Genomic DNA, 23,329 nt, shown 5'->3' with positions numbered 1-23,329 from the left:
ACCACTACACTACAGAAACTGCTGCTTGTGGTTTTTGCAAGGTCTAAACCAAATTTTACTGATATTCACTGCATGTCTTTGAATTTCCAAAATAAGGCATTTATGAAAGCAACTATTCACTGTTATAAATACAGTTCTTACTGAATGTGTCAAAGAGCACTGTTTCCACCCGGTTTCGAACCGGGGACCTTTCGCGTGTGAAGCGAATGTGATAACCACTACACTACAGAAACTGCTGCATGCGTTTTTTGCAAGTACTAAACCAAATTTTACTGATATTCACATCATTTATTTGAATTTCCAAAATAAGGCATTGATGAAAGCAACTATTCACTGTTATAAATACAGTTCTCACTGAATGTGTCAAAGAGCACTGTTTCCACCCGTTTTCGAACCGGGGACCTTTCGCGTGTTAAGCGAACGTGATAACCACTACACTACAGAAACTGCTGCATGTGATTTTTGCAAGGACTAAACCAAATTTTACTGATATTCACTGCATGTATTTGAATTTCGAAAATAAGGCATTTATGAAAGAATGCACTGTTTCCAACCGGTTTTGAACCGGGGACCTTTCGCATGTTAAGCGAACGTGATAACCACTACACTACAGAAACTGCTGCATGTGATTTTTGCAAGGACTAAACCAAATTTTACTGATATTCACTGCATGTCTTTGAATTTCCAAAATAAGGCATTTATGAAAGCAACTATTCACTGTTATAAATACAGTTCTTACTGAATGTGTTCAAAGAGCACTGTTTCCACCCGGTTTCGAACCGGGGACCTTTCACGTGTTAAGCGAACGTGATAACCACTACACTACAGAAACTGCTGCATGTGATTTTTGCAAGGACTAAACCAAATTTGACTGATATTCACTGCATGTATTTGAATTTCGAAAATAAGGCATTTATGAAAGAATGCACCGTTTCCACCCGGTTTCGAACCGGGGACCTTTCGCATGTTAAGCGAACGTGATAACCACTACACTACAGAAACTGCTGCATGTGATTTTTGCAAGGAGTAAACCAAATTTTACTGATATTCACATCATTTATTTGAATTTCCAAAATAAGGCATTTATGAAAGCAACTATTCACTGTTATAAATACAGTTCTTACTGAATGTGTCAAAGGGCACTGTTTCCACCCAGGTTTCGAACCGGGGACCTTTCGCGTGTGAAGTGAATGTGATAATCACTACATTACAGAAATCGCTGCATGTGGTTTTTGCAAGGACTAAACCAAATTTTACTGATATTCACTGCATGTATTTGAATTTCCAATATAAGGCATTTATGAAAGAAAGCACTTTTACCACCCGGTTTCAAACCAGGGACCTTTCGCGTGTTAAGCGAACGTGATAACCACTACACTACAGAAACTGCCGCATGTGTTTTTTGCAAGGACTAAACCAAATTTTACTGATATTCACATCATTTATTTGAATTTCCAAAATAAGGCATTTATGAAAGCAACTATTCACTGTTATAAATACAGTTCTTACTGAATGTGTCAAAGAGCACTGTTTCCACCCGGTTTCGAACCGGGGACCTTTCGCGTGTAAAGCGAACGTGATAACCACTACACTACAGAAACTGCCGCATGTGATTTTTGCAAGGACTAAACCAAATTTTACTGCTATTCACTGCATGTATTTGAATTTCCAAAATATTATTATCTGTTATAAATACAGTTCTTACTGAATGTGTCAAAGAGCACTGTTTCCACCCGGTTTCGAACCGGGGACCTTTCGCGTGTGAAGCAAATGTGATAACCACTACACTACAGAAACTGCTTCGTGTGGTTTTTGCAAGGACTAAACCAAATTTTACTGATATTCACTGCATGTATTTGAATTTCCAAAATAAGGCATTTATGAAAGAAAGCACTTTTTCCACCCGGTTTCAAACCAGGTACCTTTCGCGTGTTAAGCGAACGTGATAACCACTACACTACAGAAACTGCTGCTTGTGGTTTTTGCAAGGTCTAAACCAAATTTTACTGATATTCACTGCATGTCTTTGAATTTCCAAAATAAGGCATTTATGAAAGCAACTATTCACTGTTATAAATACAGTTCTTACTGAATGTGTCAAAGAGCACTGTTTCCACCCGGTTTCGAACCGGGGACCTTTCGCGTATGAAGCGAATGTGATAACCACTACACTACAGAAACTGCTGCATGCGTTTTTTGCAAGTACTAAACCAAATTTTACTGATATTCACATCATTTATTTGAATTTCCAAAATAAGGCATTGATGAAAGCAACTATTCACTGTTATAAATACAGTTCTCACTGAATGTGTCAAAGAGCACTGTTTCCACCCGGTTTCAAACCAGGTACCTTTCGCGTGTTAAGCGAACGTGATAACCACTACACTACAGAAACTGCTGCATGTGATTTTTGCAAGGACTAAACCAAATTTTACTGATATTCACTGCATGTATTTGAATTTCGAAAATAAGGCATTTATGAAAGAATGCACTGTTTCCAACCGGTTTTGAACCGGGGACCTTTCGCATGTTAAGCGAACGTGATAACCACTACACTACAGAAACTGCTGCATGTGATTTTTGCAAGGACTAAACCAAATTTTACTGATATTCACTGCATGTCTTTGAATTTCCAAAATAAGGCATTTATGAAAGCAACTATTCACTGTTATAAATACAGTTCTTACTGAATGTGTTCAAAGAGCACTGTTTCCACCCGGTTTCAAACCGGGGACCTTTCACGTGTTAAGCGAACGTGATAACCACTACACTACAGAAACTGCTGCATGTGATTTTTGCAAGGACTAAACCAAATTTGACTGATATTCACTGCATGTATTTGAATTTCGAAAATAAGGCATTTATGAAAGAATGCACCGTTTCCACCCGGTTTCGAACCGGGGACCTTTCGCATGTTAAGCGAACGTGATAACCACTACACTACAGAAACTGCTGCATGTGATTTTTGCAAGGAGTAAACCAAATTTTACTGATATTCACATCATTTATTTGAATTTCCAAAATAAGGCATTTATGAAAGCAACTATTCACTGTTATAAATACAGTTCTTACTGAATGTGTCAAAGGGCACTGTTTCCACCCAGGTTTCGAACCGGGGACCTTTCGCGTGTGAAGTGAATGTGATAATCACTACATTACAGAAATCGCTGCATGTGGTTTTTGCAAGGACTAAACCAAATTTTACTGATATTCACTGCATGTATTTGAATTTCCAATATAAGGCATTTATGAAAGAAAGCACTTTTACCACCCGGTTTCAAACCAGGGACCTTTCGCGTGTTAAGCGAACGTGATAACCACTACACTACAGAAACTGCCGCATGTGTTTTTTGCAAGGACTAAACCAAATTTTACTGATATTCACATCATTTATTTGAATTTCCAAAATAAGGCATTTATGAAAGCAACTATTCACTGTTATAAATACAGTTCTTACTGAATGTGTCAAAGAGCACTGTTTCCACCCGGTTTCGAACCGGGGACCTTTCGCGTGTAAAGCGAACGTGATAACCACTACACTACAGAAACTGCCGCATGTGATTTTTGCAAGGACTAAACCAAATTTTACTGCTATTCACTGCATGTATTTGAATTTCCAAAATATTATTATCTGTTATAAATACAGTTCTTACTGAATGTGTCAAAGAGCACTGTTTCCACCCGGTTTCGAACCGGGGACCTTTCGCGTGTGAAGCGAATGTGATAACCACTACACTACAGAAACTGCTTCGTGTGGTTTTTGCAAGGACTAAACCAAATTTTACTGATATTCACTGCATGTATTTGAATTTCCAAAATAAGGCATTTATGAAAGAAAGCACTTTTTCCACCCGGTTTCAAACCAGGTACCTTTCGCGTGTTAAGCGAACGTGATAACCACTACACTACAGAAACTGCTGCATGTGATTTTTGCAAGGACTAAACCAAATTTTACTGATATTCACATCATTTATTTGAATTTCCAAAATAAGGCATTTATGAAAGCAACTATTCACTGTTATAAATTCAGTTCTTACTGAATGTGTCAAAGAGCACTGTTTCCACCCGGTTTCGAACCGGGGACCTTTCGCGTGTAAAGCGAACGTGATAACCACTACACTACAGAAACTGCCGCATGTGATTTTTGCAAGGACTAAACCAAATTTTACTGCTATTCACTGCATGTATTTGAATTTCCAAAATATTATTATCTCTTATAAATACAGTTCTTACTGAATGTGTCAAAGAGCACTGTTTCCACCCGGTTTCGAACCGGGGACCTTTCGCGTATGAAGCAAATGTGATAACCACTACACTACAGAAACTGCTTCATGTGATTTTTGCAAGGACTAAACCAAATTTTACTGATATTCACTGCATGTATTTGAATTTCCAAAATAAGGCATTTATGAAAGAATGCACTGTTTCCACCCTATTTCGAACCGGGGACCTTTCGCGTGTTAAGCGAACGTGATAACCACTACACTACAGAAACTGCTGCATGTGGTTTTTGCAAGGTCTAAACCAAATTTTACTGATATTCACTGCATGTCTTTGAATTTCCAAAATAAGGCATTTATGAAAGCAACTATTCACTGTTATAAATACAGTTCTTACTGAATGTGTCAAAGAGCACTGTTTCCACCCGGTTTCGAACCGGGGACCTTTCGCGTGTAAAGCGAACGTGATAACCACTACACTACAGAAACTGCCGCATGTGATTTTTGCAAGGACTAAACCAAATTTTACTGCTATTCACTGCATGTATTTGAATTTCCAAAATATTATTATTTGTTATAAATACAGTTCTTACTGAATGTGTCAAAGAGCACTGTTTCCACCCGGTTTCGAACCGGGGACCTTTCGCGTGTGAAGCGAATGTGATAACCACTACACTACAGAAACTGCTTCGTGTGGTTTTTGCAAGGACTAAACCAAATTTTACTGATATTCACTGCATGTATTTGAATTTCCAAAATAAGGCATTTATGAAAGAAAGCACTTTTTCCACCCGGTTTCAAACCAGGTACCTTTCGCGTGTTAAGCGAACGTGATAACCACTACACTACAGAAACTGCTGCATGTGATTTTTGCAAGGACTAAACCAAATTTTACTGATATTCACATCATTTATTTGAATTTCCAAAATAAGGCATTTATGAAAGCAACTATTCACTGTTATAAATTCAGTTCTTACTGAATGTGTCAAAGAGCACTGTTTCCACCCGGTTTCGAACCGGGGACCTTTCGCGTGTAAAGCGAACGTGATAACCACTACACTACAGAAACTGCCGCATGTGATTTTTGCAAGGACTAAACCAAATTTTACTGCTATTCACTGCATGTATTTGAATTTCCAAAATATTATTATCTCTTATAAATACAGTTCTTACTGAATGTGTCAAAGAGCACTGTTTCCACCCGGTTTCGAACCGGGGACCTTTCGCGTATGAAGCAAATGTGATAACCACTACACTACAGAAACTGCTTCATGTGATTTTTGCAAGGACTAAACCAAATTTTACTGATATTCACTGCATGTATTTGAATTTCCAAAATAAGGCATTTATGAAAGAATGCACTGTTTCCACCCTATTTCGAACCGGGGACCTTTCGCGTGTTAAGCGAACGTGATAACCACTACACTACAGAAACTGCTGCATGTGGTTTTTGCAAGGTCTAAACCAAATTTTACTGATATTCACTGCATGTCTTTGAATTTCCAAAATAAGGCATTTATGAAAGCAACTATTCACTGTTATAAATACAGTTCTTACTGAATGTGTCAAAGAGCACTGTTTCCACCCGGTTTCGAACCGGGGACCTTTCGCGTGTAAAGCAAACGTGATAACCACTACACTACAGAAACTGCCGCATGTGATTTTTGCAAGGACTAAACCAAATTTTACTGCTATTCACTGCATGTATTTGAATTTCCAAAATATTATTATCTGTTATAAATACAGTTCTTACTGAATGTGTCAAAGAGCACTGTTTCCACCCGGTTTCGAACCGGGGACCTTTCGCGTGTGAAGCGAATGTGATAACCACTACACTACAGAAACTGCTTCGTGTGGTTTTTGCAAGGACTAAACCAAATTTTACTGATATTCACTGCATGTATTTGAATTTCCAAAATAAGGCATTTATGAAAGAAAGCACTTTTTCCACCCGGTTTCAAACCAGGTACCTTTCGCGTGTTAAGCGAACGTGATAACCACTACACTACAGAAACTGCTGCATGTGATTTTTGCAAGGACTAAACCAAATTTTACTGATATTCACATCATTTATTTGAATTTCCAAAATAAGGCATTTATGAAAGCAACTATTCACTGTTATAAATTCAGTTCTTACTGAATGTGTCAAAGAGCACTGTTTCCACCCGGTTTCGAACCGGGGACCTTTCGCGTGTAAAGCGAACGTGATAACCACTACACTACAGAAACTGCCGCATGTGATTTTTGCAAGGACTAAACCAAATTTTACTGCTATTCACTGCATGTATTTGAATTTCCAAAATATTATTATCTCTTATAAATACAGTTCTTACTGAATGTGTCAAAGAGCACTGTTTCCACCCGGTTTCGAACCGGGGACCTTTCGCGTATGAAGCAAATGTGATAACCACTACACTACAGAAACTGCTTCATGTGATTTTTGCAAGGACTAAACCAAATTTTACTGATATTCACTGCATGTATTTGAATTTCCAAAATAAGGCATTTATGAAAGAATGCACTGTTTCCACCCTATTTCGAACCGGGGACCTTTCGCGTGTTAAGCGAACGTGATAACCACTACACTACAGAAACTGCTGCATGTGGTTTTTGCAAGGTCTAAACCAAATTTTACTGATATTCACTGCATGTCTTTGAATTTCCAAAATAAGGCATTTATGAAAGCAACTATTCACTGTTATAAATACAGTTCTTACTGAATGTGTCAAAGAGCACTGTTTCCACCCGGTTTCGAACCGGGGACCTTTCGCGTGTGAAGCGAATGTGATAACCACTACACTACAGAAACTGCTGCATGCGTTTTTTGCAAGTACTAAACCAAATTTTACTGATATTCACATAATTTATTTGAATTTCCAAAATAAGGCATTGATGAAAGCAACTATTCACTGTTATAAATACAGTTCTCACTGAATGTGTCAAAGAGCACTGTTTCCACCCGTTTTCGAACCGGGGACCTTTCGCGTGTTAAGCGAACGTGATAACCACTACACTACAGAAACTGCTGCATGTGATTTTTGCAAGGACTAAACCAAATTTTACTGATATTCACTGCATGTATTTGAATTTCGAAAATAAGGCATTTATGAAAGAATGCACTGTTTCCAACCGTTTTTGAACCGGGGACCTTTCGCATGTTAAGCGAACGTGATAACCACTACACTACAGAAACTGCTGCATGTGATTTTTGCAAGGACTAAACCAAATTTTACTGATATTCACTGCATGTCTTTGAATTTCCAAAATAAGGCATTTATGAAAGCAACTATTCACTGTTATAAATACAGTTCTTACTGAATGTGTTCAAAGAGCACTGTTTCCACCCGGTTTCGAACCGGGGACCTTTCACGTGTTAAGCGAACGTGATAACCACTACACTACAGAAACTGCTGCATGTGATTTTTGCAAGGACTAAACCAAATTTGACTGATATTCACTGCATGTATTTGAATTTCGAAAATAAGGCATTTATGAAAGAATGCACCGTTTCCACCCGGTTTCGAACCGGGGACCTTTCGCATGTTAAGCGAACGTGATAACCACTACACTACAGAAACTGCTGCATGTGATTTTTGCAAGGAGTAAACCAAATTTTACTGATATTCACATCATTTATTTGAATTTCCAAAATAAGGCATTTATGAAAGCAACTATTCACTGTTATAAATACAGTTCTTACTGAATGTGTCAAAGGGCACTGTTTCCACCCAGGTTTCGAACCGGGGACCTTTCGCGTGTGAAGCGAATGTGATAATCACTACATTACAGAAATCGCTGCATGTGGTTTTTGCAAGGACTAAACCAAATTTTACTGATATTCACTGCATGTATTTGAATTTCCAATATAAGGCATTTATGAAAGAAAGCACTTTTACCACCCGGTTTCAAACCAGGGACCTTTCGCGTGTTAAGCGAACGTGATAACCACTACACTACAGAAACTGCCGCATGTGTTATTTGCAAGGACTAAACCAAATTTTACTGATATTCACATCATTTATTTGAATTTCCAAAATAAGGCATTTATGAAAGCAACTATTCACTGTTATAAATACAGTTCTTACTGAATGTGTCAAAGAGCACTGTTTCCACCCGGTTTCGAACCGGGGACCTTTCGCGTGTAAAGCGAACGTGATAACCACTACACTACAGAAACTGCCGCATGTGATTTTTGCAAGGACTAAACCAAATTTTACTGCTATTCACTGCATGTATTTGAATTTCCAAAATATTATTATCTGTTATAAATACAGTTCTTACTGAATGTGTCAAAGAGCACTGTTTCCACCCGGTTTCGAACCGGGGACCTTTCGCGTGTGAAGCGAATGTGATAACCACTACACTACAGAAACTGCTTCGTGTGGTTTTTGCAAGGACTAAACCAAATTTTACTGATATTCACTGCATGTCTTTGAATTTCCAAAATAAGGCATTTATGAAAGAAAGCACTTTTTCCACCCGGTTTCAAACCAGGTACCTTTCGCGTGTTAAGCGAACGTGATAACCACTACACTACAGAAACTGCTGCATGTGATTTTTGCAAGGACTAAACCAAATTTTACTGATATTCACATCATTTATTTGAATTTCCAAAGTAAGGCATTTATGAAAGCAACTATTCACTGTTATAAATTCAGTTCTTACTGAATGTGTCAAAGAGCACTGTTTCCACCCGGTTTCGAACCGGGGACCTTTCGCGTGTAAAGCGAACGTGAATACCACTACACTACAGAAACTGCCGCATGTGATTTTTGCAAGGACTAAACCAAATTTTACTGCTATTCACTGCATGTATTTGAATTTCCAAAATATTATTATCTGTTATAAATACAGTTCTTACTGAATGTGTCAAAGAGCACTGTTTCCACCCGGTTTCGAACCGGGGACCTTTCGCGTATGAAGCAAATGTGATAACCACTACACTACAGAAACTGCTTCATGTGATTTTTGCAAGGACTAAACCAAATTTTACTGATATTCACTGCATGTATTTGAATTTCCAAAATAAGGCATTTATGAAAGAATGCACTGTTTCCACCCTATTTCGAACCGGGGACCTTTCGCGTGTTAAGCGAACGTGATAACCACTACACTACAGAAACTGCTGCATGTGGTTTTTGCAAGGTCTAAACCAAATTTTACTGATATTCACTGCATGTCTTTGAATTTCCAAAATAAGGCATTTATGAAAGCAACTATTCACTGTTATAAATACAGTTCTTACTGAATGTGTCAAAGAGCACTGTTTCCACCCGGTTTCGAACCGGGGACCTTTCGCGTGTTAAGCGAACGTGATAACCACTACACTACAGAAACTGCTGCATGTGATTTTTGCAAGGACTAAACCAAATTTTACTGATATTCACATCATTTATTTGAATTTCCAAAATAAGGCATTTATGAAAGCAACTATTCACTGTTATAAATTCAGTTCTTACTGAATGTGTCAAAGAGCACTGTTTCCACCCGGTTTCGAACCGGGGACCTTTCGCGTGTAAAGCGAACGTGATAACCACTACACTACAGAAACTGCCGCATGTGATTTTTGCAAGGACTAAACCAAATTTTACTGCTATTCACTGCATGTATTTGAATTTCCAAAATATTATTATCTCTTATAAATACAGTTCTTACTGAATGTGTCAAAGAGCACTGTTTCCACCCGGTTTCGAACCGGGGACCTTTCGCGTATGAAGCAAATGTGATAACCACTACACTACAGAAACTGCTTCATGTGATTTTTGCAAGGACTAAACCAAATTTTACTGATATTCACTGCATGTATTTGAATTTCCAAAATAAGGCATTTATGAAAGAATGCACTGTTTCCACCCTATTTTGAACCGGGGACCTTTCGCGTGTTAAGCGAACGTGATAACCACTACACTACAGAAACTGCTGCATGTGGTTTTTGCAAGGTCTAAACCAAATTTTACTGATATTCACTGCATGTCTTTGAATTTCCAAAATAAGGCATTTATGAAAGCAACTATTCACTGTTATAAATACAGTTCTTACTGAATGTGTTCAAAGAGCACTGTTTCCACCCGGTTTCGAACCGGGGACCTTTCACGTGTTAAGCGAACGTGATAACCACTACACTACAGAAACTGCTGCATGTGATTTTTGCAAGGTCTAAACCAAATTTGACTGATATTCACTGCATGTATTTGAATTTCGAAAATAAGGCATTTATGAAAGAATGCACCGTTTCCACCCGGTTTCGAACCGGGGACCTTTCGCATGTTAAGCGAACGTGATAACCACTACACTACAGAAACTGCTGCATGTGATTTTTGCAAGGAGTAAACCAAATTTTACTGATATTCACATCATTTATTTGAATTTCCAAAATAAGGCATTTATGAAAGCAACTATTCACTGTTATAAATACAGTTCTTACTGAATGTGTCAAAGGGCACTGTTTCCACCCAGGTTTCGAACCGGGGACCTTTCGCGTGTGAAGCGAATGTGATAATCACTACATTACAGAAATCGCTGCATGTGGTTTTTGCAAGGACTAAACCAAATTTTACTGATATTCACTGCATGTATTTGAATTTCCAATATAAGGCATTTATGAAAGAAAGCACTTTTACCACCCGGTTTCAAACCAGGGACCTTTCGCGTGTTAAGGGAACGTGATAACCACTACACTACAGAAACTGCCGCATGTGTTTTTTGCAAGGACTAAACCAAATTTTACTGATATTCACATCATTTATTTGAATTTCCAAAATAAGGCATTTATGAAAGCAACTATTCACTGTTATAAATACAGTTCTTACTGAATGTGTCAAAGAGCACTGTTTCCACCCGGTTTCGAACCGGGGACCTTTCGCGTGTAAAGCGAACGTGATAACCACTACACTACAGAAACTGCCGCATGTGATTTTTGCAAGGACTAAACCAAATTTTACTGCTATTCACTGCATGTATTTGAATTTCCAAAATATTATTATCTGTTATAAATACAGTTCTTACTGAATGTGTCAAAGAGCACTGTTTCCACCCGGTTTCGAACCGGGGACCTTTCGCGTGTGAAGCGAATGTGATAACCACTACACTACAGAAACTGCTTCGTGTGGTTTTTGCAAGGACTAAACCAAATTTTACTGATATTCACTGCATGTCTTTGAATTTCCAAAATAAGGCATTTATGAAAGCAACTATTCACTGTTATAAATACAGTTCTTACTGAATGTGTCAAAGAGCATTGTTTCCACCCGGTTTCGAACCGGGGACCTTTCGCATGTAAAGCGAACGTGATAACCACTACACTACAGAAACTGCCGCATGTGATTTTTGCAAGGACTAAACCAAATTTTACTGATATTCACTGCATGTATTTGAATTTCCAAAATAAGGCATTTATGAAAGAAAGCACTTTTTCCACCCGGTTTCAAACCAGGTACCTTTCGCGTTTTAAGCGAACGTGATAACCACTACACTACAGAAACTGCCGCATGTGATTTTTGCAAGGACTAAACCAAATTTTACTGCTATTCACTGCATGTATTTGAATTTCCAAAATATCATTATCTGTTATAAATACAGTTCTTACTGAATGTGTCAAAGAGCACCGTTTCCACCCGGTTTCGAACCGGGGACCTTTCGCGTATGAAGCAAATGTGATAACCACTACACTACAGAAACTGCTTCATGTGATTTTTGCAAGGACTAAACCAAATTTTACTGATATTCACTGCATGTATTTGAATTTCCAAAATAAGGCATTTATGAAAGAATGCACTGTTTCCACCCTATTTCGAACCGGGGACCTTTCGCGTGTTAAGCGAACGTGATAACCACTACACTACAGAAACTGCTGCATGTGGTTTTTGCAAGGTCTAAACCAAATTTTACTGATATTCACTGCATGTCTTTGAATTTCCAAAATAAGGCATTTATGAAAGCAACTATTCACTGTTATAAATACAGTTCTTACTGAATGTGTCAAAGAGCACTGTTTCCACCCGGTTTCGAACCGGGGACCTTTCGCGTGTGAAGCGAATGTGATAACCACTACACTACAGAAACTGCTGCATGCGTTTTTTGCAAGTACTAAACCAAATTTTACTGATATTCACATCATTTATTTGAATTTCCAAAATAAGGCATTGATGAAAGCAACTATTCACTGTTATAAATACAGTTCTCACTGAATGTGTCAAAGAGCACTGTTTCCACCCGTTTTCGAACCGGGGACCTTTTGCGTGTTAAGCAAACGTGATAACCACTACACTACAGAAACTGCTGCATGTGATTTTTGCAAGGACTAAACCAAATTTTACTGATATTCACTGCATGTATTTGAATTTCGAAAATAAGGCATTTATGAAAGAATGCACTGTTTCCAACCGTTTTCGAACCGGGGACCTTTCGCATGTTAAGCGAACGTGATAACCACTACACTACAGAAACTGCTGCATGTGATTTTTGCAAGGACTAAACCAAATTTTACTGATATTCACTGCATGTCTTTGAATTTCCAAAATAAGGCATTTATGAAAGCAACTATTCACTGTTATAAATACAGTTCTTACTGAATGTGTTCAAAGAGCACTGTTTCCACCCGGTTTCGAACCGGGGACCTTTCACGTGTTAAGCGAACGTGATAACCACTACACTACAGAAACTGCTGCATGTGATTTTTGCAAGGACTAAACCAAATTTGACTGATATTCACTGCATGTATTTGAATTTCGAAAATAAGGCATTTATGAAAGAATGCACTGTTTCCACCCGGTTTCGAACCAGGGACCTTTCGCATGTTAAGCGAACGTGATAACCACTACACTACAGAAACTGCTGCTTGTGATTTTTGCAAGGACTAAACCAAATTTTACTGATATTCACATCATTTATTTGAATTTCCAAAATAAGGCATTTATGAAAGCAACTATTCACTGTTATAAATACAGTTCTTACTGAATGTGTCAAAGGGCACTGTTTCCACCCAGGTTTCGAACCGGGGACCTTTCGCGTGTGAAGCGAATGTGATAATCACTACATTACAGAAATCGCTGCATGTGGTTTTTGCAAGGACTAAACCAAATTTTACTGATATTCACTGCATGTATTTGAATTTCGAATATAAGGCATTGATGAAAGAATGCACTTTTACCACCCGGTTTCAAACCAGGGACCTTTCGCGTGTTAAGCGAACGTGATAACCACTACACTACAGAAACTGCCGCATGTGTTTTTTGCAAGGACTAAACCAAATTTTACTGATATTCACATCATTTATTTGAATTTCCAAAATAAGGCATTTATGAAAGCAACTATTCACTGTTATAAATACAGTTCTTACTGAATGTGTCAAAGAGCACTGTTTCCACCCGGTTTCGAACCGGGGACCTTTCGCGTGTAAAGCGAACGTGATAACCACTACACTACAGAAACTGCCGCATGTGATTTTTGCAAGGACTAAACCAAATTTTACTGCTATTCACTGCATGTATTTGAATTTCCAAAATATTATTATCTGTTATAAATACAGTTCTTACTGAATGTGTCAAAGAGCACTGTTTCCACCCGGTTTCGAACCGGGGACCTTTCGCGTGTGAAGCGAATGTGATAACCACTACACTACAGAAACTGCTTCGTGTGGTTTTTGCAAGGACTAAACCAAATTTTACTGATATTCACTGCATGTATTTGAATTTCCAAAATATTATTATCTGTTATAAATACAGTTCTTACTGAATGTGTCAAAGAGCACTGTTTCCACCCGGTTTCGAACTGGGGACCTTTCGCGTGTGAAGCGAATGTGATAACCACTACACTACAGAAACTGCTTCATGTGGTTTTTGCAAGGACTAAACCAAATTTTACTGATATTCACTGCATGTCTTTGAATTTCCAAAATAAGGCATTTATGAAAGCAACTATTCACTGTTATAAATACAGTTCTTACTGAATGTGTCAAAGAGCATTGTTTCCACCCGGTTTCGAACCGGGGACCTTTCGCATGTAAAGCGAACGTGATAACCACTACACTACAGAAACTGCCGCATGTGATTTTTGCAAGGACTAAACCAAATTTTACTGCTATTCACTGCATGTATTTGAATTTCCAAAATAATATTATCTGTTATAAATACAGTTCTTACTGATTGTGTCAAAGAGCACTGTTTCCACCCGGATTCGAACCGGGGATCTTTCGCGTGTGAAGCGAATGTGATAACCACTACACTACAGAAACTGCTTCATGTGGTTTTTGCAAGGACTAAACCAAATTTTACTGATATTCACTGCATGTATTTGAATTTCCAAAATAAGGCATTTATGAAAGAAAGCACTTTTTCCACCCGGTTTCAAACCAGGTACCTTTCGCGTGTGAAGCGAACGTGATAACCACTACACTACAGAAACTGCTGCATGTGATTTTTGCAAGGACTAAACCAAATTTTACTGATATTCACATCATTTATTTGAATTTCCAAAATAAGGCATTTATGAAAGCAACTATTCACTGTTATAAATTCAGTTCTTACTGAATGTGTCAAAGAGCACTGTTTCCACCCGGTTTCGAACCGGGGACCTTTCGCGTGTGAAGCGAATGTGATAACCACTACACTACAGAAACTGCTGCATGCATTTTTTGCAAGTACTAAACCAAATTTTACTGATATTCACATCATTTATTTGAATTTCCAAAATAAGGCATTGATGAAAGCAACTATTCACTGTTATAAATACAGTTCTTACTGAATGTGTCAAAGAGCACTGTTTCCACCCGTTTTCGAACCGGGGACCTTTCGCGTGTGAAGCGAACGTGATAACCACTACACTACAGAAACTGCTGCATGCGATTTTTGCAAGGACTAAACCAAATTTTACTGATATTCACTGCATGTATTTGAATTTCGAAAATAAGGCATTTATGAAAGAATGCACTGTTTCCAACCGGTTTCGAACCGGGGACCTTTCGCATGTTAAGCGAACGTGATAACCACTACACTACAGAAACTGCTGCATGTGATTTTTGCAAGGACTAAACCAAATTTTACTGATATTCACTGCATGTCTTTGAATTTCCAAAATAAGGCATTTATGAAAGCAACTATTCACTGTTATAAATACAGTTCTTACTGAATGTGTTCAAAGGGCACTGTTTCCACCCAGGTTTCGAACCGGGGACCTTTCGCGTGTGAAGCGAATGTGATAATCACTACATTACAGAAATCGCTGCATGTGGTTTTTGCAAGGACTAAACCAAATTTTACTGATATTCACTGCATGTATTTGAATTTCCAATATAAGGCATTTATGAAAGAAAGCACTTTTACCACCCGGTTTCAAACCAGGGACCTTTCGCGTGTTAAGCGAACGTGATAACCACTACACTACAGAAACTGCCGCATGTGTTTTTTGCAAGGACTAAACCAAATTTTACTGATATTCACATCATTTATTTGAATTTCCAAAATAAGGCATTTATGAAAGCAACTATTCACTGTTATAAATACAGTTCTTACTGAATGTGTCAAAGAGCACTGTTTCCACCCGGTTTCGAACCGGGGACCTTTCGCGTGTAAAGCGAACGTGATAACCACTACACTACAGAAACTGCCGCATGTGATTTTTGCAAGGACTAAACCAAATTTTACTGCTATTCACTGCATGTATTTGAATTTCCAAAATATTATTATCTGTTATAAATACAGTTCTTACTGAATGTGTCAAAGAGCACTGTTTCCACCCGGTTTCGAACCGGGGACCTTTCGCGTGTGAAGCGAATGTGATAACCACTACACTACAGAAACTGCTTCGTGTGGTTTTTGCAAGGACTAAACCAAATTTTACTGATATTCACTGCATGTCTTTGAATTTCCAAAATAAGGCATTTATGAAAGCAACTATTCACTGTTATAAATACAGTTCTTACTGAATGTGTCAAAGAGCATTGTTTCCACCCGGTTTCGAACCGGGGACCTTTCGCATGTAAAGCGAACGTGATAACCACTACACTACAGAAACTGCCGCATGTGATTTTTGCAAGGACTAAACCAAATTTTACTGCTATTCACTGCATGTATTTGAATTTCCAAAATAATATTATCTGTTATAAATACAGTTCTTACTGATTGTGTCAAAGAGGACTGTTTCCACCCGGTTTCGAACCGGGGACCTTTCGCGTGTGAAGCAAATGTGATAACCACTACACTACAGAAACTGCTTCATGTGGTTTTTGCAAGGACTAAACCAAATTTTACTGATATTCACTGCATGTATTTGAATTTCCAAAATAAGGCATTTATGAAAGAAAGCACTTTTTCCACCCGGTTTCAAACCAGGTACCTTTCGCGTGTTAAGCGAACGTGATAACCACTACACTACAGAAACTGCTGCATGTGATTTTTGCAAGGACTAAACCAAATTTTACTGATATTCACATCATTTATTTGAATTTCCAAAATAAGGCATTTATGAAAGCAACTATTCACTGTTATAAATACAGTTCTTACTGAATGTGTCAAAGAGCATTGTTTCCACCCGGTTTCAAACCGGGGACCTTTCGCATGTAAAGCGAACGTGATAACCACTACACTACAGAAACTGCCGCATGTGATTTTTGCAAGGACTAAACCAAATTTTACTGCTATTCACTGCATGTATTTGAATTTCCAAAATAATATTATCTGTTATAAATACAGTTCTTACTGATTGTGTCAAAGAGGACTGTTTCCACCCGGATTCGAACCGGGGATCTTTCGCGTGTGAAGCGAATGTGATAACCACTACACTACAGAAACTGCTTCATGTGGTTTTTGCAAGGACTAAACCAAATTTTACTGATATTCACTGCATGTATTTGAATTTCCAAAATAAGGCATTTATGAAAGAAAGCACTTTTTCCACCCGGTTTCAAACCAGGTACCTTTCGCGTGTTAAGCGAACGTGATAACCACTACACTACAGAAACTGCTGCATGTGATTTTTGCAAGGACTAAACCAAATTTTACTGATATTCACATCATTTATTTGAATTTCCAAAATAAGGCATTTATGAAAGCAACTATTCACTGTTATAAATTCAGTTCTTACTGAATGTGTCAAAGAGCACTGTTTCCACCCGGTTTCGAACCGGGGACCTTTCGCGTGTGAAGCTAATGTGATAACCACTACACTACAGAAACTGCTGCATGCATTTTTTGCAAGTACTAAACCAAATTTTACTGATATTCACATCATTTATTTGAATTTCCAAAATAAGGCATTGATGAAAGCAACTATTCACTGTTAGAAATACAGTTCTCACTGAATGTGTCAAAGAGCACTGTTTCCACCCGTTTTCGAACCGGGGACCTTTCGCGTGTGAAGCGAATGTGATAACCACTACACTACAGAAACTGCTGCATGCGATTTTTGCAAGGACTAAACCAAATTTTACTGATATTCACTGCATGTATTTGAATTTCGAAAATAAGGCATTTATGAAAGAATGCACTGTTTCCAACCGGTTTCGAACCGGGGACCTTTCGCATGTTAAGCGAACGTGATAACCACTACACTACAGAAACTGCTGCATGTGATTTTTGCAAGGACTAAACCAAATTTTACTGATATTCACTGCATGTCTTTGAATTTCCAAAATAAGGCATTTATGAAAGCAACTATTCACTGTTATAAATACAGTTCTTACTGAATGTGTTCAAAGGGCACTGTTTCCACCCAGGTTTCGAACCGGGGACCTTTCGCGTGTGAAGCGAATGTGATAATCACTACATTACAGAAATCGCTGCATGTGGTTTTTGCAAGGACTAAACCAAATTTTACTGATATTCACTGCATGTATTTGAATTTCCAATATAAGGCATTTATGAAAGAAAGCACTTTTACCACCCGGTTTCAAACCAGGGACCTTTCGCGTGTTAAGCGAACGTGATAACCACTACACTACAGAAACTGCCGCATGTGTTTTTTGCAAGGACTAAACCAAATTTTACTGATATTCACATCATTTATTTGAATTTCCAAAATAAGGCATTTATGAAAGCAACTATTCACTGTTATAAATACAGTTCTTACTGAATGTGTCAAAGAGCACTGTTTCCACCCGGTTTCGAACCGGGGACCTTTCGCGTGTAAAGCGAACGTGATAACCACTACACTACAGAAACTGCCGCATGTGATTTTTGCAAGGACTAAACCAAATTTTACTGCTATTCACTGCATGTATTTGAATTTCCAAAATATTATTATCTGTTATAAATACAGTTCTTACTGAATGTGTCAAAGAGCACTGTTTCCACCCGGTTTCGAACCGGGGACCTTTCGCGTGTGAAGCGAATGTGATAACCACTACACTACAGAAACTGCTTCGTGTGGTTTTTGCAAGGACTAAACCAAATTTTACTGATATTCACTGCATGTCTTTGAATTTCCAAAATAAGGCATTTATGAAAGCAACTATTCACTGTTATAAATACAGTTCTTACTGAATGTGTCAAAGAGCATTGTTTCCACCCGGTTTCGAACCGGGGACCTTTCGCATGTAAAGCGAACGTGATAACCACTACACTACAGAAACTGCCGCATGTGATTTTTGCAAGGACTAAACCAAATTTTACTGCTATTCACTGCATGTATTTGAATTTCCAAAATAATATTATCTGTTATAAATACAGTTCTTACTGATTGTGTCAAAGAGGACTGTTTCCACCCGGTTTCGAACCGGGGACCTTTCGCGTGTGAAGCAAATGTGATAACCACTACACTACAGAAACTGCTTCATGTGGTTTTTGCAAGGACTAAACCAAATTTTACTGATATTCACTGCATGTATTTGAATTTCCAAAATAAGGCATTTATGAAAGAAAGCACTTTTTCCACCCGGTTTCAAACCAGGTACCTTTCGCGTGTTAAGCGAACGTGATAACCACTACACTACAGAAACTGCTGCATGTGATTTTTGCAAGGACTAAACCAAATTTTACTGATATTCACATCATTTATTTGAATTTCCAAAATAAGGCATTTATGAAAGCAACTATTCACTGTTATAAATACAGTTCTTACTGAATGTGTCAAAGAGCATTGTTTCCACCCGGTTTCAAACCGGGGACCTTTCGCATGTAAAGCGAACGTGATAACCACTACACTACAGAAACTGCCGCATGTGATTTTTGCAAGGACTAAACCAAATTTTACTGCTATTCACTGCATGTATTTGAATTTCCAAAATAATATTATCTGTTATAAATACAGTTCTTACTGATTGTGTCAAAGAGGACTGTTTCCACCCGGTTTCGAACCGGGGACCTTTCGCGTGTGAAGCAAATGTGATAACCACTACACTACAGAAACTGCTTCATGTGGTTTTTGCAAGGACTAAACCAAATTTTACTGATATTCACTGCATGTATTTGAATTTCCAAAATAAGGCATTTATGAAAGAAAGCACTTTTTCCACCCGGTTTCAAACCAGGTACCTTTCGCGTGTTAAGCGAACGTGATAACCACTACACTACAGAAACTGCTGCATGTGATTTTTGCAAGGACTAAACCAAATTTTACTGATATTCACATCATTTATTTGAATTTCCAAAATAAGGCATTTATGAAAGCAACTATTCACTGTTATAAATTCAGTTTTTACTGAATGTGTCAAAGAGCACTGTTTCCACAGTGTGGAAAAATCACATGCAGCAGTTTCTGTAGTGTAGTGGTTATCACGTTCGCTTAACATGCGAAAGGTCCCCGGTTCGAAACCGGGTGGAAACAGTGCATTCTTTCATAAATGCCTTATTTTCGAAATTCAAATACATGCAGTGAATATCAGTCAAATTTGGTTTAGTCCTTGCAAAAATCACATGCAGCAGTTTCTGTAGTGTAGTGGTTATCACGTTCGCTTAACACGTGAAAGGTTACACCTTTCGCGTGTAAAGCGAACGTGATAACCACTACACTACAGAAACTGCCGCATGTGATTTTTGCAAGGACTAAACCAAATTTTACTGCTATTCACTGCATGTATTTGAATTTCCAAAATATTATTATCTGTTATAAATACAGTTCTTACTGAATGTGTCAAAGAGCACTGTTTCCACCCGGTTTCGAACCGGGGACCTTTCGCGTATGAAGCAAATGTGATAACCACTACACTACAGAAACTGCTTCATGTGATTTTTGCAAGGACTAAACCAAATTTTACTGATATTCACTGCATGTATTTGAATTTCCAAAATAAGGCATTTATGAAAGAATGCACTGTTTCCACCCTATTTCGAACCGGGGACCTTTCGCGTGTTAAGCGAACGTGATAACCACTACACTACAGAAACTGCTGCATGTGGTTTTTGCAAGGTCTAAACCAAATTTTACTGATATTCACTGCATGTCTTTGAATTTCCAAAATAAGGCATTTATGAAAGCAACTATTCACTGTTATAAATACAGTTCTTACTGAATGTGTCAAAGAGCACTGTTTCCACCCGGTTTCGAACCGGGGACCTTTCGCGTGTGAAGCGAATGTGATAACCACTACACTACAGAAACTGCTGCATGCGTTTTTTGCAAGTACTAAACCAAATTTTACTGATATTCACATCATTTATTTGAATTTCCAAAATAAGGCATTGATGAAAGCAACTATTCACTGTTATAAATACAGTTCTCACTGAATGTGTCAAAGAGCACTGTTTCCACCCGTTTTCGAACCGGGGACCTTTCGCGTGTTAAGCGAACGTGATAACCACTACACTACAGAAACTGCTGCATGTGATTTTTGCAAGGACTAAACCAAATTTTACTGATATTCACTGCATGTATTTGAATTTCGAAAATAAGGCATTTATGAAAGAATGCACTGTTTCCAACCGGTTTCGAACCGGGGACCTTTCGCATGTTAAGCGAACGTGATAACCACTACACTACAGAAACTGCTGCATGTGATTTTTGCAAGGACTAAACCAAATTTTACTGATATTCACTGCATGTCTTTGAATTTCCAAAATAAGGCATTTATGAAAGCAACTATTCACAGTTATAAATACAGTTCTTACTGAATGTGTTCAAAGAGCACTGTTTCCACCCGGTTTCGAACCGGGGACCTTTCACGTGTTAAGCGAACGTGATAACCACTACCCTACAGAAACTGCTGCATGTGATTTTTGCAAGGACTAAACCAAATTTGACTGATATTCACTGCATGTATTTGAATTTCGAAAATAAGGCATTTATGAAAGAATGCACTGTTTCCACCCGGTTTCGAACCGGGGACCTTTCGCATGTTAAGCGAACGTGATAACCACTACACTACAGAAACTGCTGCATGTGATTTTTGCAAGGACTAAACCAAATTTTACTGATATTCACATCATTTATTTGAATTTCCAAAATAAGGCATTTATGAAAGCAACTATTCACTGTTATAAATACAGTTCTTACTGAATGTGTCAAAGGGCACTGTTTCCACCCAGGTTTCGAACCGGGGACCTTTCGCGTGTGAAGCGAATGTGATAATCACTACATTACAGAAATCGCTGCATGTGGTTTTTGCAAGGACTAAACCAAATTTTACTGATATTCACTGCATGTATTTGAATTTCCAATATAAGGCATTTATGAAAGAAAGCACTTTTACCACCCGGTTTCAAACCAGGGACCTTTCGCGTGTTAAGCGAACGTGATAACCACTACACTACAGAAACTGCCGCATGTGTTTTTTGCAAGGACTAAACCAAATTTTACTGATATTCACATCATTTATTTGAATTTCCAAAATAAGGCATTTATGAAAGCAACTATTCACTGTTATAAATACAGTTCTTACTGAATGTGTCAAAGAGCACTGTTTCCACCCGGTTTCCAACCGGGGACCTTTCGCGTGTAAAGCGAACGTGATAACCACTACACTACAGAAACTGCCGCATGTGATTTTTGCAAGGACTAAACCAAATTTTACTGCTATTCACTGCATGTATTTGAATTTCCAAAATATTATTATCTGTTATAAATACAGTTCTTACTGAATGTGTCAAAGAGCACTGTTTCCACCCGGTTTCGAACCGGGGACCTTTCGCGTGTGAAGCGAATGTGATAACCACTACACTACAGAAACTGCTTCGTGTGGTTTTTGCAAGGACTAAACCAAATTTTACTGATATTCACTGCATGTATTTGAATTTCCAAAATATTATTATCTGTTATAAATACAGTTCTTACTGATTGTGTCAAAGAGCACTGTTTCCACCCGGTTTCGAACCGGGGACCTTTCGCGTGTGAAGCGAATGTGATAACCACTACAGTACAGAAACTGCTGCATGCGTTTTTTGCAAGTACTAAACCAAATTTTACTGATATTCACATCATTTATTTGAATTTCCAAAATAAGGCATTGATGAAAGCAACTATTCACTGTTATAAATACAGTTCTCACTGAATGTGTCAAAGAGCACTGTTTCCACCCGTTTTCGAACCGGGGACCTTTCGCATGTTAAGCGAACGTGATAACCACTACACTACAGAAACTGCTGCATGTGATTTTTGCAAGGACTAAACCAAATTTGACTGATATTCACTGCATGTATTTGAATTTCGAAAATAAGGCATTTATGAAAGAATGCACTGTTTCCACCCGGTTTCGAACCGGGGACCATTCGCATGTTAAGCGAACGTGATAACCACTACACTACAGAAACTGCTGCATGTGATTTTTGCAAGGACTAAACCAAATTTTACTGATATTCACATCATTTATTTGAATTTCCAAAATAAGGCATTTATGAAAGCAACTATTCACTGTTATAAATACAGTTCTTACTGAATGTGTCAAAGGGCACTGTTTCCACCCAGGTTTCGAACCGGGGACATTTCGCGTGTGAAGCGAATGTGATAATCACTACATTACAGAAATCGCTGCATGTGGTTTTTGCAAGGACTAAACCAAATTTTACTGATATTCACTGCATGTATTTGAATTTCCAATATAAGGCATTTATGAAAGAAAGCACTTTTACCACCCGGTTTCAAACCAGGGACCTTTCGCGTGTTAAGCGAACGTGATAACCACTACACTACAGAAACTGCCGCATGTGTTTTTTGCAAGGACTAAACCAAATTTTACTGATATTCAC

The 23,329-nt window shown here is 38.1% G+C and overlaps 29 non-coding genes across 29 annotated transcripts; all 29 read right to left on the bottom strand.

The window, feature by feature from the left end:
- Positions 1-160: 160 nt before the first annotated feature.
- trnav-cac (transfer RNA valine (anticodon CAC)) lies at positions 161-233 on the bottom strand. Its single transcript has one exon. It is a non-coding gene; the product is annotated as a tRNA-Val (tRNA).
- Positions 234-1,528: 1,295 nt separating this feature from the next.
- Positions 1,529-1,601, bottom strand: trnav-uac (transfer RNA valine (anticodon UAC)). Its single transcript has one exon. It is a non-coding gene; the product is annotated as a tRNA-Val (tRNA).
- Positions 1,602-3,476: 1,875 nt separating this feature from the next.
- Positions 3,477-3,549, bottom strand: trnav-uac (transfer RNA valine (anticodon UAC)). Its single transcript has one exon. It is a non-coding gene; the product is annotated as a tRNA-Val (tRNA).
- A 123-nt stretch (positions 3,550-3,672) lies between these two features.
- Positions 3,673-3,745, bottom strand: trnav-cac (transfer RNA valine (anticodon CAC)). The gene has a single exon. It is a non-coding gene; the product is annotated as a tRNA-Val (tRNA).
- A 311-nt stretch (positions 3,746-4,056) lies between these two features.
- trnav-uac (transfer RNA valine (anticodon UAC)) lies at positions 4,057-4,129 on the bottom strand. The gene has a single exon. It is a non-coding gene; the product is annotated as a tRNA-Val (tRNA).
- A 507-nt stretch (positions 4,130-4,636) lies between these two features.
- On the bottom strand, positions 4,637-4,709 carry trnav-uac (transfer RNA valine (anticodon UAC)). The gene has a single exon. It is a non-coding gene; the product is annotated as a tRNA-Val (tRNA).
- Positions 4,710-4,832: 123 nt separating this feature from the next.
- Positions 4,833-4,905, bottom strand: trnav-cac (transfer RNA valine (anticodon CAC)). Its single transcript has one exon. It is a non-coding gene; the product is annotated as a tRNA-Val (tRNA).
- Positions 4,906-5,216: 311 nt separating this feature from the next.
- On the bottom strand, positions 5,217-5,289 carry trnav-uac (transfer RNA valine (anticodon UAC)). Its single transcript has one exon. It is a non-coding gene; the product is annotated as a tRNA-Val (tRNA).
- A 703-nt stretch (positions 5,290-5,992) lies between these two features.
- trnav-cac (transfer RNA valine (anticodon CAC)) lies at positions 5,993-6,065 on the bottom strand. Its single transcript has one exon. It is a non-coding gene; the product is annotated as a tRNA-Val (tRNA).
- Positions 6,066-6,376: 311 nt separating this feature from the next.
- trnav-uac (transfer RNA valine (anticodon UAC)) lies at positions 6,377-6,449 on the bottom strand. Its single transcript has one exon. It is a non-coding gene; the product is annotated as a tRNA-Val (tRNA).
- A 507-nt stretch (positions 6,450-6,956) lies between these two features.
- On the bottom strand, positions 6,957-7,029 carry trnav-cac (transfer RNA valine (anticodon CAC)). Its single transcript has one exon. It is a non-coding gene; the product is annotated as a tRNA-Val (tRNA).
- Positions 7,030-8,324: 1,295 nt separating this feature from the next.
- trnav-uac (transfer RNA valine (anticodon UAC)) lies at positions 8,325-8,397 on the bottom strand. The gene has a single exon. It is a non-coding gene; the product is annotated as a tRNA-Val (tRNA).
- Positions 8,398-8,520: 123 nt separating this feature from the next.
- On the bottom strand, positions 8,521-8,593 carry trnav-cac (transfer RNA valine (anticodon CAC)). Its single transcript has one exon. It is a non-coding gene; the product is annotated as a tRNA-Val (tRNA).
- Positions 8,594-9,484: 891 nt separating this feature from the next.
- Positions 9,485-9,557, bottom strand: trnav-aac (transfer RNA valine (anticodon AAC)). Its single transcript has one exon. It is a non-coding gene; the product is annotated as a tRNA-Val (tRNA).
- Positions 9,558-9,698: 141 nt separating this feature from the next.
- Positions 9,699-9,771, bottom strand: trnav-uac (transfer RNA valine (anticodon UAC)). The gene has a single exon. It is a non-coding gene; the product is annotated as a tRNA-Val (tRNA).
- Positions 9,772-11,048: 1,277 nt separating this feature from the next.
- On the bottom strand, positions 11,049-11,121 carry trnav-uac (transfer RNA valine (anticodon UAC)). The gene has a single exon. It is a non-coding gene; the product is annotated as a tRNA-Val (tRNA).
- Positions 11,122-11,244: 123 nt separating this feature from the next.
- Positions 11,245-11,317, bottom strand: trnav-cac (transfer RNA valine (anticodon CAC)). The gene has a single exon. It is a non-coding gene; the product is annotated as a tRNA-Val (tRNA).
- Positions 11,318-12,208: 891 nt separating this feature from the next.
- On the bottom strand, positions 12,209-12,281 carry trnav-cac (transfer RNA valine (anticodon CAC)). Its single transcript has one exon. It is a non-coding gene; the product is annotated as a tRNA-Val (tRNA).
- Positions 12,282-13,576: 1,295 nt separating this feature from the next.
- On the bottom strand, positions 13,577-13,649 carry trnav-uac (transfer RNA valine (anticodon UAC)). The gene has a single exon. It is a non-coding gene; the product is annotated as a tRNA-Val (tRNA).
- Positions 13,650-13,772: 123 nt separating this feature from the next.
- On the bottom strand, positions 13,773-13,845 carry trnav-cac (transfer RNA valine (anticodon CAC)). The gene has a single exon. It is a non-coding gene; the product is annotated as a tRNA-Val (tRNA).
- A 533-nt stretch (positions 13,846-14,378) lies between these two features.
- Positions 14,379-14,451, bottom strand: trnav-cac (transfer RNA valine (anticodon CAC)). The gene has a single exon. It is a non-coding gene; the product is annotated as a tRNA-Val (tRNA).
- Positions 14,452-14,762: 311 nt separating this feature from the next.
- On the bottom strand, positions 14,763-14,835 carry trnav-cac (transfer RNA valine (anticodon CAC)). Its single transcript has one exon. It is a non-coding gene; the product is annotated as a tRNA-Val (tRNA).
- Positions 14,836-15,746: 911 nt separating this feature from the next.
- Positions 15,747-15,819, bottom strand: trnav-uac (transfer RNA valine (anticodon UAC)). Its single transcript has one exon. It is a non-coding gene; the product is annotated as a tRNA-Val (tRNA).
- A 123-nt stretch (positions 15,820-15,942) lies between these two features.
- On the bottom strand, positions 15,943-16,015 carry trnav-cac (transfer RNA valine (anticodon CAC)). The gene has a single exon. It is a non-coding gene; the product is annotated as a tRNA-Val (tRNA).
- A 917-nt stretch (positions 16,016-16,932) lies between these two features.
- Positions 16,933-17,005, bottom strand: trnav-cac (transfer RNA valine (anticodon CAC)). The gene has a single exon. It is a non-coding gene; the product is annotated as a tRNA-Val (tRNA).
- A 1,295-nt stretch (positions 17,006-18,300) lies between these two features.
- On the bottom strand, positions 18,301-18,373 carry trnav-uac (transfer RNA valine (anticodon UAC)). Its single transcript has one exon. It is a non-coding gene; the product is annotated as a tRNA-Val (tRNA).
- A 123-nt stretch (positions 18,374-18,496) lies between these two features.
- Positions 18,497-18,569, bottom strand: trnav-cac (transfer RNA valine (anticodon CAC)). The gene has a single exon. It is a non-coding gene; the product is annotated as a tRNA-Val (tRNA).
- A 2,108-nt stretch (positions 18,570-20,677) lies between these two features.
- trnav-cac (transfer RNA valine (anticodon CAC)) lies at positions 20,678-20,750 on the bottom strand. Its single transcript has one exon. It is a non-coding gene; the product is annotated as a tRNA-Val (tRNA).
- Positions 20,751-22,241: 1,491 nt separating this feature from the next.
- trnav-cac (transfer RNA valine (anticodon CAC)) lies at positions 22,242-22,314 on the bottom strand. Its single transcript has one exon. It is a non-coding gene; the product is annotated as a tRNA-Val (tRNA).
- Positions 22,315-23,329: the final 1,015 nt, after the last annotated feature.

The sequence above is a fragment of the Salvelinus alpinus genome, chromosome 3, assembly GCF_045679555.1.
Source record: "Salvelinus alpinus chromosome 3, SLU_Salpinus.1, whole genome shotgun sequence".
Lineage (NCBI taxonomy): Eukaryota > Metazoa > Chordata > Actinopteri > Salmoniformes > Salmonidae > Salvelinus > Salvelinus alpinus.
Note: the sequence above shows the minus strand (reverse complement) of the source record. Positions and strands in the feature narration are given on the sequence as shown.